This window comes from Myotis daubentonii, chromosome 10 (genome assembly GCF_963259705.1).
Source record: "Myotis daubentonii chromosome 10, mMyoDau2.1, whole genome shotgun sequence".
Taxonomy (NCBI): domain Eukaryota; kingdom Metazoa; phylum Chordata; class Mammalia; order Chiroptera; family Vespertilionidae; genus Myotis; species Myotis daubentonii.
Window position 1 is genome coordinate 20,558,831 of NC_081849.1, and position 15,443 is coordinate 20,574,273.

Here is a 15,443-nt window from a genome sequence, read left to right on the forward strand (position 1 = left end):
CTGGTAGTAATCTGGATGTCCTACATGGACAGACAGTTCTTGCTGTTCTCACATCCCTCTGCCAGGACTGAACACTTTATACAGATTAGCTGAATACAGTGGGTGAAATAATTGTACTCTGTGAATGTGCACACACCCGCAGGCATGCACTAACCGCACAAAATAAGGTGCACACGTGCATGTATTTGTACAGATCACATCAGTACGTCATTCCAAACTCTTTTTTTGACCATTACCCCCTGGAATGGTATTCGGACAATTTTTTTTGTCCACTGTCTGGGGTTTTAGGCACAATGAAGTATTTCCCAAATGTAAAAAGAAATTTAAAATTAAATTTCTGTCTGCTTTTTTATTGTTAAATAAAATTTTTAAATATATTTTTATTGATTTCAGAGAGGGAGAGGAAGAGAGATAGAAACATCAATGATGAGAGAGAATTATTGATCGGCTGCCTCCTGCACACCCCCCACTGGGGATCGAGCCCACTACCCGAGCATGTGCCCTCTACTGGAATTGAACCTGGGACCTTCCAGTCCCCAGTCCACTGCTCTAGCCACTGAACCAAACCAGCTATGGCCGTTAAATAAATTTGAAATAACTAGATGGATGATGACCAGATTTGCATGGTGTGTTTATAGAATAGGACATGACAGGTGCTCATGATTCTGTTTTAGGTTATCCTAGTAGGCACGTCAGAGAAACAAGCAGTCATTTTTCAGAAGATGGAAAATATGCTTCTGAGGTGTGCCTCATGATCTACAGTGACGTCCATGCAAGTCATGACGTCATGGACAGAGAAAACTAGCAGTGATTTCAGCTACAAGCTCCCAATTGGAAGTCTCAGTGGCTGGTTTGTAATTGAGCCTCTCCTCATAATGGACAGGCCTCTAAAAAGGTCATGGAAACACAGACTTACTTACGGACGGTCAATGATATTCTCAAGAAAAAACAGGGATCCCAGGCACATGAATAATACAATTAAGGTTTACATAAAAGAGGTCATGTTATTTATACCTACAAGTTTTTGTATCTCCCACCATGATGTAAAATATCATTTTGTCGGACACTTTTCTGAAGTCATTGGCTAACTCCCTCCTTCTCACTTCTCTTAGGATTTGTGTCTGGTTTGCCCACTTCATACAGGATCCAATTGAGAAAATACTGGTCAGAAAGGAGAGAGGGAAGCTCTGAATACAGCTTGTGATTGTGTGATTCTAAACAAAATAAAGGCACTCTCCAGCTCCCTCTTGACCTACAACTTTGCAGTTTTGCTTCAGCAAAATGAGTTATTGACACCTCCAGAATCTTAGAGTATTTGTGAAGAGTAACGTACATTTTTAATGTAGATTTTTCAGTGCTAAACATCTGCACTTGACAAGAAAACTTCTGAAAATTCCTCTCTAAGTATCTCCCTTCTCCAAAAAGTTTCCCACTAATTGTAGCTACTTGTTAATCGGAAGATCTCCCTGCTTTTAGCACCACTGTCTCTCCCTCCTTCTCTGCACCTTTGGTAAGCGCACAGTCCTGATGCTTAGCTCCTGGGGAGTGTTCTCTCCTGGGCACCTGAGAGAACTGTTTTTCTTGCAGTAAGCAGTCTCCTGCCATCAAAGCACTTGTCTCCACCTACATCCCTCATAGGCTCCACTTCTATGGTATTCCTAGTCCTAAGAACATTGCCCTGGACACCTCTTGAGCTAGTTTCTGAAAAAATGCTCTTGGAGTACACAGCATTCTTTGTTTTTTAAATTTTTATTTTATGGCGGTGAGAACACTTACCGTGAGACTTACCCTCTTAACAGATTTGAAGTGTGCAACACGATATTGTTAACTAGAGACACAACGTTTTACAGTGGATCTCTAGAACTTCTTCACTTTGCATTACTGAAACTTTCTACCCATTACTTAGAAACGTCCTGTCTTCCCCTCCCCCATCACCCAGCAACCACCATTTATTTTCTGCCTTTATTAGTTTGATTATTGTAGATGCTTCATATAAATGGAACCATGCAGTATGTGTTCTTCTGTGACAGGCTTCTGTAACTTAGCATGATGTTCTCAAGGTCCGTCCATCTTATTACACAGTGCAACATTTCTTTCTTTTTTCAGGCTGAATAATATTCCATGAACTGTATACTTCACATATTTTTATTCATTCAATACAGCTTTTAGGTGTTACCACACCTTGGCTGTTATAAATAGTTCAATGAACTTGGGAGTGCTTACATGTCTTTGATATTCTAATTTCTTTTCTATAGGATGAATATACAGAATTGGTATTGCTGGATCATACAGTAGCTCCATTTCTAATTTTTGAGGAACCTCTATACTGTTTTGCATAGCAGCTTATAAAACATCTTTTCTATCTCTCCTAACTTTTTAAAATTATGCCATATGACAAATTTACCAATAAGCTTCTAACAGCAAAATGTAAATAAGTGAATGTGTATTATAAGAATACTAGAGGCTCGGTGCATGAAATTCATGCACCGGGGGGATGGGAGTATTCAGCCCAGCTTGCACCCTCTCACAGTCCGGGAGCCCTCAGGGGATGTCCGACTGCCACAGAGGCTAGAGAGGCTCCTGCCACTGCAGCTGCACTTGCCAGCTGTGAGCCCAGTTTCTGGCTGAGCAGCGCTCCCCCTGTGAGAGCACACTGACCACCAGGGGGCAGCTCCTGTGTTGTGCATCTTCCCCCTGGTGGTCAGTGCACGTCATTGCAACCAGTCGTTCTGCCATTCAGTCGATTTGCATATTAGGGTTTTATTATATAGGATAGAGACACCATATATTTCTGTACATTGTTTGTTACATTCATTTACTCAACATGTTAGACTATCAAATATGTGACTGGCACTTTGTAAGATTCTAGAAATACATGAACAAAAATAATAAAAATATGTCCTTATGGAACTTCTATTTTATTTGGGGTGTTTAGGGGCGCTGGTAGTAAAACATAAAGGGAAATTTATAGTATGCTAGGGTTGATAAGTGCTTTTGGGAAAGAGAAAAACCAGATAAAGCAAATGCCTTTTCCTTAATGTCTGGTGAGCATGACTACTTAAAATTCCCCTTTACATTCTCTGATTCAAAAATTGGAAGTGCGGTTCCTTTAGGCATGCTCATGCTGATATTAAGCTCTTATGATTTCTTTATGAACTAAATATTAAAATGTAGCTTTATTCTTACACTAAGAAATATACCTTATTTTTATCTTAATAACTTAATATTAAGATCAGAGTATATGTAGAGCATGCTTTGTAAGACCTTGAATGAGTGAAAAAAAAATATTCTGTGTTCTTAAACAATGAACTTTATTATTCTTCCTTCCTGCCCACCCCACTTATGCTGCATATTGATTCTGGGCACCACTGTCACATATGCTCTCCTCAGTATCCTCCTTCCAGGGTTAGTCTATCTCTTGTCTCACCATGGAACCTCTTTTCCCTGGATTTCTTAAGATCTTTATAAGCTGCCCTTAAACTATCTGAGAGTCCTGCTTATGAAGCTATGCCAGCCAGATCTTTCTCTCCCCAGTGAAATCTACCGTATTCTAGGTCTTTCCTCCTATATTTGCTCTCTTTAAAATGTACCTGGCTTGTCCTAACACTTGAAAATTAATGTAATAAGTTTTCAATAGCTAACGTTAGATGAATTCCGCTATGGAGATTGGCATTTTAATCAGAAACCACTATATACACAATTCAGTGAAAAGGCATTTTGCTCTAATGGTGGCATTCCTGCCACCATGGCTGACTACTTGGGAAGATATTACTGATTAATAACCTGAATCACTATGCAGCTGGTTTCCTTGGCAACTAGTGCAGTGGTGCTTCCTTGAAGTGTTTCCCCCAGTCTGAACTTTGACATCCTTGAACAAAGTTTGCTTTTATAAAGACATTGGTGAGATTTTCCCTTGAATTTATTAGAAATCTTAAAGCTTAAAGGCACCTTCAAGATCACCTAGTCCAGTGGTCGGCAAACTGCGGCCCCTTGAGTGTGGCTCTTCCACAAAATACCACATGCAGGCGCACACGTACAGTGCGACTGAAACTTTATGGCCACACTGAAGGGGCCAAAGAGCTGCATGTGGCTCGCGAGCCGCAGTTTGCCGACCACGGACCTAGTCTAGCCCTTTATTTACAGTTATAGAACTTGAGGCCCAGACAGGTTAGATGACTTACCTGGGGCCCCCAAATTTCCTAATAAGTTGCTTCTTCAACTCTTAGTCCCTCTTTCATGCTTTTTCCAGGTGTAAAAACTATGTGAAACATGGTTTAGATACAGAGCTTCAAGCACTTCCTCATAGTTGCCAATGGAGTAGTGGATGTTCCGAGTTCTCACAAGTGCTGCTGGGCAGCTATCCATGGACCACAGCTTCTGCAGGGGCTTGGATTGGACCGTGGACAGCTGCCATCACTCAGCATTGCATTAAGTTACACAAGAAGGTCGGCATTTCAACCAGACTTTTAATTTTCAACAGTCAATAGCCTGAGCTCTCATAGTGTCCAAGCAGTATAGGCATGTAGACCAAAGTTAAGTTCCTGAAAAGTGAGGAAGACACTGAAGGTAGGCTGGTGTTGGGAGCAAGGGCCTACGACTTTCCTGCACAAAGAATGCCCATGAGCCCCTTCCTAAGCATAACAGTGAGCAATGAGAGGCCAGGGTTGCTTCTTTCCTGATGTGCAAAATATGCCCCGGGTATGTGTATTATATGAATACAATTCTGAATTACCTACGCTACAACTTGTTAACTCAGAGCATTCCACACAACTAATGAGGTCAAGGTCATAAGTTTATTCCTTTGAGGGGAAGTTTAATTTCATTCTGTTTGTGCCCTTTGACTGAGCTTTCTATGACTGAAAGGTAACTGGAGGCTGTGTGCTCTTGTCAGAAAACACAGGATCACTTACAGGTTGATACTGGGTTCATTTTGTTCCTGAATGAATCATTCAATTTATACCCAAAGTTAAGTGAATAGGATGGGTCAGTTTTCCTTTGTTTTAGACAATCATCCTAGTTTTATAAAGTAAACCATCGGCAATAATTAGAAAGAAAAATCTAATTCTAGTTTGTAAGACTAAACAAATGCACAAGCATTCATAAAAAATTGCTTCTGACTCCAGGACCACTTTAACACATTTATTTGATGCATCAAAAATCCAGTCAACATTGACACTACAACTGGATTTAGCAAGTATTTCAGTTCTTTTTAAATGGCTTAAATCAATTGCCGAAGGAGGAGGAAAACAGTAAGATTAGAATCAAAATGAGGAGGAGAGAGAAGGAGACGGAAAAAATGAGCGTCCCAAACACCTTCTTTTACATTTTCTTATATTACTTTAGTAGCTTACCTTAAGTTTACCTATAGTTTATCTTAAAGTATATTTCATCTAATCTCTACTTATGTTATAGTGTTAGGTAGGAAGCTGGTGATATTTAATGACCCAGTTCCCCATAAACATCTAGTAAACTCTCCTGCTAAATTTTTACTTAGCTGTTCATGTGCCTTTTTTCTCCTATGCATATTTCAGAAGTTTATAAATTTTCACAAAACAGTCCCACTGAAAAATATACCAATGAATTTCATAAAAATAGACATCTTTATAAAATCAAACTGTACTATTTAAGAGCATGTCTCTGCATTTATTAACATTTACTATAATTCTAAAGTTTTCCTCATTCGCTGTTACGGTAATTCTCATAGTTTGCTTTATACAAATATGTAGGCTTTAATACTTGAATATTACAATGGATTTTCTGTCACCCTAAAATTGCTTTTCAAATACCTGCACACTATTGGTATAATTATTAGCTAAGAAAACTTGGAACATTCTTTGAATAATTATTTGAAGGTCTTACTACATAAATGGAGCGCAAGTATAGCTTGCACTCTACTTGGGTACAGCACCTCAGACACAAAACCAGTACAAAGTCCCGAAGCCTTCACTAAGGCTGCCAGTTTGCATTGCATTTGGGTGAATACTTTATAGCCAAATGAAGAGCAAATATATTTCCTGATAAAATTAGCACAATTTATTGTCTGACAAAATTAGCCCTGCATGCAACTGATGTGAAGGTGGCTAATTATAGGTTTGGATAGGGAAAAACATATGCATCTAAATATATTAGAACTTATGCAAATAGAGATAAAGTATAAACAGAGTCAGAAAATTGAAAAGCAGGTGCTCGATACTTTAATATTTGATGATTTAATTTTTTTAAAGCAAGCTGACAAAAATGCCTGTTAATTACAATTGGGAGCAAAAAAAAAAATAAGGATACTTGACAAAAATCAATGCTAACTGAACCTCTGTGGCAGTAAATTTCAAATGAGAGGACCATATAGTGCAGTATCTTATAAAGTGCTTGGCCTTATAAGATAAGCAAAATACATGATTACTGAATTTCTTGAAATAAGCAAAAATAAAAATAGTAAAGATATTCTTCATAAGGAAAATAAAGTCATTATAGAGATGTTAACGTCACAATTTCCAGATTCTAAAAGATAGAATGCAGTGATAGAGAGAATGCCCATGGTCCTGGAATGAGCATTTCTGACATACTTGAGAAATTTAGCCTATGTTTTCCATCTCACGTTCCTTTCTCTCTCATTCAGTCTCTTGACCTCCTTACCCACAGCATCTCACAGGCTCAAAAAAATGCAGCATCAGCTATGTTCTGTACCATGATGCAACACGTCTGTCCAAAGCTCCTTGTACAGGACTGTCTGTGAGTAGAGAACTGAATTGGAATCCACAGTTTTGAAAAATAAAAATAAAAACCTATGACAAGTTATATGATTATGATGATTCACAAACAGCAACTAAACGAAATTGCAAATGGTAAAATGTGTGTACCTCACTGTCACCCTAAGGAGGCATTAGTCCTATTCTTGAATATTACATAACTATTTCCTTGATTGTGGCTAGAAAAATAACCAATTTAAAGGTGCTTAAAGAAATAACAAAAGCAGAGAAAATTTGTTAATAATACAACTGCATTTTAGAAGATAAATGCATTTTAAAACCCAAAAGAGTTTTTAAGTTATGAAACACATCCCTTCACTCTGCAGAACACGCTAAAACAATGTGACTTACTTGCTTCCCACACAAAATACTTCGATTTATTTCATAGTATTACTTATTGAACTGAATAAATAATAAAATGTTAATACCCCTTGGTAAATTAGAAAAGAAATCAGTGTAATTTCCCCCTTTAAAGAGAAGAGATAAGAGCAGTAATGCAGTCTATTAATGAATTGTCTTTATTAGCTTCTCAGAAGGGAGTTCTATTTAAAAATCAATACTTTCTTCCAAATTTGCACAATTGCCTAGAAACTAGTATGTTGTGCATGGAGGGTTTTGTCCTAGGAAGTCTTGCCATCATGTAACAGTTAGTGCATAACTTTGGAATCTGACTAAACTGTACTCTAATCCTATCACTTACTTGCTATAAAATCTTAGACCATTATTTTTTTACACCTACATAAGGAAGACAATAATTCATTCAGGTGTTTGGGGGTGTTAAGTAGTGCATACCAAGTGATTGTCATAGAAGTTGGAAGATACGTGCTAAGTAAGTGACATCATCAACATCATCATACTGACTTTGATATTGATGCCAGTATCACTAGTTTACACATAAGGAGAATGAGTCTATGAGATTAACTGGTCAAATTACATATAGATCTAAGGATAAAACACTGCAGTTGCTAAATTCTTCTACATCCTATAGAGCCAGATTATTAGGTTGTAGTTTGAATAGTCATCTACAATCCACAGCAGCGCTTTTTGAGTAAGATATGCAAATTCAAATGTTTATATGCAAGTGAGCACAATAAGCACCATTTTCTGAGGGGAAAAAAAGTGACTATGTTATTCCAACCTGGGTTGGTAATACCTTTAGTTTTTATTTATCAGCCTAAATCAGGGTTGAAATATTAAGTCTCAACTTCCTCAAGTCTCAGCTGTCTGCTTTCTCACTTTAAAACAATCATTTAAATAACTGGATACCAGAGTAAAAAAAAAAGAGAGAGAAGAATTCTTCTAATGGGATAATGGGTGTCTCTCCCAAATTAAATCTTGAACAAGTGCTTGAATGCACCAATGCACCTTTTGTGACGTGTGTCATGATTCATTCATTTTTCACATTCAATAAATATATCTTAGACGTCTACTAGGCCCTAGACACACAAAGACTAAATAATGAACAAAAAATCACAATAGACTCAATAGCTCTGTGGTAGAGGAAGCAGTGTGCTCCACTTCTTTCATGAAGTAAATGTCTAAAGAAGAGCTGTGAACAAAAAGAATATTATGCACGAAGACATACAGATAAGGAACAAATAGTGTTTCAGAGAAGGGTAAAAATGAAATGGTTGAGAGTGCCCTAAATACCAAGTGTGTGAAACAATGGTGGAAACTGACACAAAAGCTATTCTTAAGACGGGAGTTCCACTGGGAGTTCAACCGGGAGTTCGACCAGGGGGCGGGCCAGCAGGCCAACTGTTGGCGGCCCCTCCCCCTGGCCGGCCTGGCCTGATTTGGGCACTGGGCCTCTAGTTTTGTTATGAATATTCAGCATCAAATTACTCACTTTCCTCTATCTCCAGAATAAATAAATTCCTGACAAAATTACCCCAGCCTTTGAATCTGTGGGTCAGTCCCATGAACGAGTTGAATATACAATCACATGGATGGGTTGTTCATATCTGTCTTAACCAGTCCAATTTACCATTCCTCCACACAGGTCTGCTCAACTGCCTGCTGGGGCAATTCTTTATGGGGGAGGAAATGTGTCTAATTTTACTCCAAATTTGATTTTGCCAGGAAATCCATTTAGAACTGTAGATTATTACAGTATTTAATTCACCACTAAATAGTAAGTAGTCTTTATTAAAAAGTAATATATGGTCATTACAAAGGTTTTCAGAAAATATTAAAGTGTTCAAAAAAGAAAATGTCTTTCCTCTACCCACTGCTTCCTAAATTGTCCTACTCAGCTGTAGCTATTGTTGGCAGTTTGTGGTGTATTTTTTCTTCCAGGACTTCTTTGCATGCATACACAAATAAAGAAAGCATGTGCATATGCTATTTTTAATGTAATTAAACTACATATAATTTAACTTTCACTTAAAAATATAATTATGCATAATCTTCCTACGGCAAAACCCATAGCTATAACTCACTCTTCATTAATGGCTCCATAGTATTGCATTGTAAGTATGTAGCCTAATTTATGCATCCAACTCGACATCATTCCTATTGCAATGAAAATCCTTGCATATTTAATGAGTACTTGTGTTTGTCACTCCCTATCAAAATGAAAATCCTTGTACATTGAATGAGCAATTGTTTGAGTAAATTTTATTACAGATTAAATTCCAAGTGACATATATATTTTAGATTTTGAATATCTGAAAGTCTCCATACAAGAATTGGTATGAAGCATTTGTATACTTCTGGCAAATGGAGATGATAGTAGTGATTTTCCCATGTTGCAATTACCATGAAATTTAATAAATGTTTATAATATTTGTCAGTCTAGTCGGTGAAAAAGCAGCTAAATTTTATTTCACTTGGCATATTTTAATTAAGTGAAGTGAGTTTTTATGTATATTATTAGTCATTTATATGATGTGTGTAAGTGTGTGTGTGTGTGGATGAGAGAGAGAGAAATAAACTGGATTTCCAGATCCTTTACCCATTTTATGCAGTAGTTCATGTTTTAAAATAAATCATTAATACTTATTTATAGATTAAGAAAATTTTGCCATGTATTTTGTAAACATTTTTCAGAATATATTGTGTGTGTTTTTAAATTTTATTGACAGATAATCATTTGGAATTTATTTTGTTAAGAAAGATAAAAAATCCATTTCTTTTTCCTCAAAACATACCTAGTTACATTAATTTGTTTTTCCATCTGGGTTTTGAAAACCTATATTTATCATGTACTAAATATCCTATATAAATGGTTCTATTTTTGCCCTCTATTTTATCCCATTGATTTGTCAACCTCTAAGCTATTATTATATGCTTTTAATTAGTACAGCTTAGTATATATTTAACAGGAGAAGTTTTCTACCATTAAAAATATTCTTTGGCTTTTTCTTCTTATTCTTACACATTTACTTATGCACATAAATTTTAGAAAGTTTTAGGAGCTGCAGAAATTGAGAGTAGTCCTTTACACATTTTTCTGGCCATTAAACAGTTTTGTTTTTAATATTAATTAACTCTAATAATAATATAAAATTGAATTTAAGTTTTATGCTCCTTATCTTTCATCACCTGTGATTTATTTTTATTGTATTTATTGCCAAAAATATTTCAGGGAGAAAAAAACAAAAAAAAAAAACTAGTCTTTCCCCAGATGGTTTGATAAGCCCAGGTATGGCTGACGGCTATAAGAAGGAGCAATGGGAATGATTCTAGAATAACTCCAGAAAGCTGAGGCTCTATATATAAAGAATAAGGAATGGCCCAAGCATGGCAGTGAAGTGCTCAACTCATCTCAGTTTGCCTGGAAATTTCCTGTTTTGGGCACCTGCACTCAGGTCCCAGGAATCTCCTAGGGCCCAGGTGAGAGGAGTTAGAAGCAGAATTAGGCAGACAGGGTAAGGGGTGGAAGGAGGAGGAAGCGTGTATGTGACCGTTCGAGCTGAAACCACAAAATGTTGTGCAGAAAAACAGGATGCTTTGAGACAAGGATGCTTTACTCGCAAGTCAAAATAAAATGTTGCAAAAGGCCAGAAACCAATCAGAGAGCAACACAGAGAGACCACGAGCGGACCTTTAGCAGACATAAGGGGAGAGAGCAGCATGCTTCCAGGGCAGCCCACAGGGTCCCCAGAGCAGGGAGCCGGTGTTTGCTTGCAATAAACTCCTGCCTTGTTTGAACTCCTCTGGTCCACGGCTCCATGCTTTGATTCTGTGAGAATTCCTGCTCACCGATTCTGGCCTCACAGGCAAACCAGGACAGAAGCAAAGAAAACATCTACTTCACCTTCTTGCTCAATGGTACCAGTTAGGAGGGAGAAAACACAGTTATCACCTTCCAAACTTCTAATTGAGGGATATTCAGTTGTGGGGATATCCCCAACTGGAAGATCAGGTGGCTCCCTTTTTAGCCCCAGAGCACAAGGACTTCCCTTCTGCAGGTGGTCACTGGGACATGCACTTTACCAGGGCGTGCACACCATCTTTTCTCCCCTAAAGATAACAGCATAAGTGCAGTAGTTAGCAATCAAAGTCCTACACTATTACTGACCAAAAAATAGCTGATTGGTTAAACAATTAATGTTGACAGACTATTTTAGGTGAGTCCCTTTTAGGATGTTGAATTTGCTCACAACTACCCCTCATCCAAGGTCTAGTGTCTCACAATTTCCAAATCACTGGGTCAGCATGAGAGAGATACACGCCACCCACATTTTGCTAAAGGGATTTGCAACAGAAGCCATTTAAATAATTTATAACAAGGACTGTATTTATGAGCCATCTGGTAAATATATCTTCCTACCACTTGAGAAACTGACCCAAAAAGGTGAGTTAAAATAAGAAAAGTTTGCTTGATGAGCTTGAGATTAGAACATAGGTAGCTGAGTGGCCTTAGGCAGGTGGCCATCAAGCAGTGGTGGCTTTGTGAGACATTGTCTGTGCTAATAGATGCAGCTGTCTGATGGACTGAATATTTCTGGGGACTGGTGATGACATCCTGTCCTCTGGATGGTGTTGAGACAATGACAGATTTTTACTTTCTAACTTAATTTTTCTAGACTCCATGGGGACTAGGGACTTGTAGTTTGCATTTGTTATCATAGCATTATCCATTTCATGTTTCAACTTACAGTTTCCAAGTTAATTGATGATTTTTGTATCGATTACATTTTCGGATGCATCTTACTCTTACCTCTAAGTTATCTTAAGACGGCACTGTGGTATCAGCTGCCTCTAAGAAGCTTTTCAAAAGACAGACTTGAGTTGCAGAGATTGGCCGCTAATCCACACAAGCGGTATGTAAGCAGTCTTACAGATTTCTGTCATAGAGAGGAGCCCTGTCTGCCTTGGCCCCAAATTGAATGTCCTATCTTAATACCAAGGTAATTGCCTTTCTGTAATTAATACATCCCTATCTATGCCATCCCTGCCCCAGTTCATCTTGTTAAATGGAAAATAAAACTTTAGCATTCTATCTCTCTGATGGTACTTGATGGGTGATGTGGTAGCAGTGCTTCTCAAACTGTAGTATGTGAAGTAGCTGGGAATCTTTTCCAAGCTCATAAGATGTGTTATTGTTAGGTCGGAGAGAGCCCAGGATCAGGGACATGTGATGAGACAATGGACTTCCCCTGGGATTTCTCACAGATCAACGTGCCAGACACAGATACCAGCTTCTTCTCCCTGAATCCACATACCCCCACACAGATAGGGACTTCTTCTAAATACCCCCGCCCATCCCCTGCGGCAGAGAATACCTCAGCTCATGTCCTCGCCCCTCACCCAACTGCAGTATAAAAAAAGCGCCCCCCTCCCTGTTGGTGTGAATCCACGTGCCCTGTCCTGGGGGTACGTGGGTCTCCCGGGGACGCAGAATAAACCTTTTCCTTTCCTTTCTTTTCTGATTCACTGGACTCTATTTCTTGCGCCGCCTCCTGAGCCACCTAACCTAACAGTTATCACGCACATTCAGTGGAATTGAGGTGGGCCCTGAGATCTACATTTATAATAAGTGTTGGTGATGTTAGTATGGAGACCACACTTTGAAGTAGCAAATGTTTCCTAATGCTTCGTAACTAGCACCGTCTCCCAGTATATGCTTCCTACAGGTTTCACTGAAGCAATTGCTCCCCCCAGGGAAGTTCTACTACTGCTGGCATTCCCTGCTGCACACCCCTTTCAGTCAGTTTCTTTATGTTTCTTGTCTCTGAAAAGTTTCTTTTTGAACAGACGGATGGCTCAGGGCAGCACAGTTGTTAGGAATCTGGGCACTGCCATTCAAATGCAAAGTGACCTTAGGCAATTTTCGGAATTAATGTAAAGTCTTCTTTTCCTCAGTTATACAGTGGATGAAAGAACAATAATGATAATATTAATTATAAAATATAATTCCTGGAAGTGTTATCAGAATCTGCACATAAAATTCCAAGTATCAATAATTATACATTTTATTGTTATTTATATTGTTATCTGATTTTGCCTTATCTCATGAAATCAATAGCATATCTGCCCCTCAATACTTTTCTGAATTCTGAGGCATCTTGTCCAACTCACCTTGGCTTAAGATGAGGCTTTAGTTCCTCATGAGGCTATACAAAAGGCTTATGTGGTGGTATCTGTAATTAATAAAGAGGTCACTCCCTCTTAGCAATATGTGAATTCCAACCTCAGTTAAACTTGAAACAAACTTCAGAATCTCCTTGACATTCTAGTCCCACTCAAAAGCTTAGGGTATCCATGTGATAAGGGTTAGCTGGCTAGATCAATCAGGCAGACAGGAAAGGGGGGCAGTCCAGGGAGGAGGGAAAGCTGCCCTGACCTGAGCAGCTTGGAGAGCCATAAGGGTTAGTAAAACATCTATGGCCAGGACAACTGAGAGAGAGCCATAAGGGAAATTAAAAGCAACCCCAACCTGAACAGATACTAGTAAGATGGATACGTGAAGGATAGAGAAAAGCCACAAGATAGTGGGGAAAGAAGACATACATTCAAGGAGGATAAAGAAAAGTCACAGGATATGGAGAAGAAGGAAGCATATTTTCACAGAGGGTAGAGGAACGTTGCAAGATAATGGAGAGAGAGAGAGAGAGAGAGAGAGAGAGAGAGAGAGAGAGAGAGAGAGGAACCATGTGGGTTTTGAACTTTGAAACTGATATTCTGCAAAAGAGTACCAATCAGAAAAAGCACAAGGTCATAAAATGGGGAAGGGGTCCAATTAGAAGGGAGCATGAAGAGACAAAGAACTGCAGCCTTTATAAACCTCAGAAAAAAAGGGGCCTGGTTGCTTACTCCCTTGGGACCTGTCTCTACCTGGGAGTTTGTATTTGCTTTCAATAAATTTCCATCCTTTTACTAGCAAGTCCTTTTAGGCCATGAATTTTATTCTTTAAACTTCACAAGGCAAGAAGGTACAAGGGGGAGATCTGCTCCCCGAACCCCACGTTTCACTTGCATAATGAATTTGAGAAATTCCATAATTTTCTAAGGTATAGCTAGTCTGCTTTGAGTTGCTTAGGAAAAGCACAATCTTTGCTGACAGCAGAACCTGTCATACAAAAGACATGTTTAGCAGATGCCAGGTGGGAGCTGGAAGTTAAGTGAGAGAGGTGAGTTAGCACGAGATAATTCTATTTCTTAAAGCGTTTGCCTATGATTAGGTTGATTTTTTCCCCTGTATTGAGCAACTGAAAAAGAACTCCAGGAATGGCTTAATTAATCCCTGAATCATGTCAATTTTATCCTCCACTGGATAAGCACTAAGAACTTGTATTTAATAAAACTATTTTTCTCTTATAGCACCTGCTGAATTCTACCTAATCCAGTAATTTGTATTCTTATTTTAAAATTGTTATAACCAACTTCTAGGTGACTTCGATTAGCAGTCATCCCCAGGTGCAGGAACAAAGAACTGTCTTCCCGAGTAGCCCAGTGCACACTTGTGCTCGCACCGCGGGCAATCTGAAGTTCACAGAGCTGCTTATCTGGGTGCTTCCCAAAGGGCCTCCCTTCATCCAAGGAGAGGAATGCCGTACGGGACCCCCAGTATTTTAGATGATATGATATTCTGTTTTCTAAAATTTCATCACATTTGGTCACTGCTGTTCCTAGTAAGTACAGTGGTCATTTTCCTAAATAAGCAATAAATTACCGTAAACTCGGAGATCTCCCACATCATCTAAAATTAATAACCTACATCACACTTCTTCCCTTCCAAAGACAAATGGAAGAAATGAATATAATTAAATAAGAGACTTTAGAATTTAGGCTGACAGAGCTCACATTGTCTTGATTCATTGAGTAATTAGGGCAATCCTAAAGCAAATGGCTTAACTGTCACAAATTCTCTCTCAGATTTTCTGGGCAACTGATGAAATATGGAGAGAGCTGTCAGCTCATTCATGGGTTAGCAGCCCAACAAATCATTCACATGTAAGATGAAGTGCCTTTTATCCTGCCCTCACCTCCCAGCCAGATTTATACTGAAACCCAACTAGCAAATAAACCCAGGGAAAGGGATTTTACAGAGGTGGGTGTAATAGCCAAGAGAGGAGGCCTCGCCTACTCTTCATATGCAAATGGGAGCTTTGTGTTTGCACCTTAACAAGAGTCTAGCATCCCATTTTTTTTTCATTTTTTTTTCAAAGGCTGAGAATTCTGGAAGTTAATCTGGTCTAAAAGTTACTGTCATTGTATGTATGCTACATAGAACATTTTAATTACTAA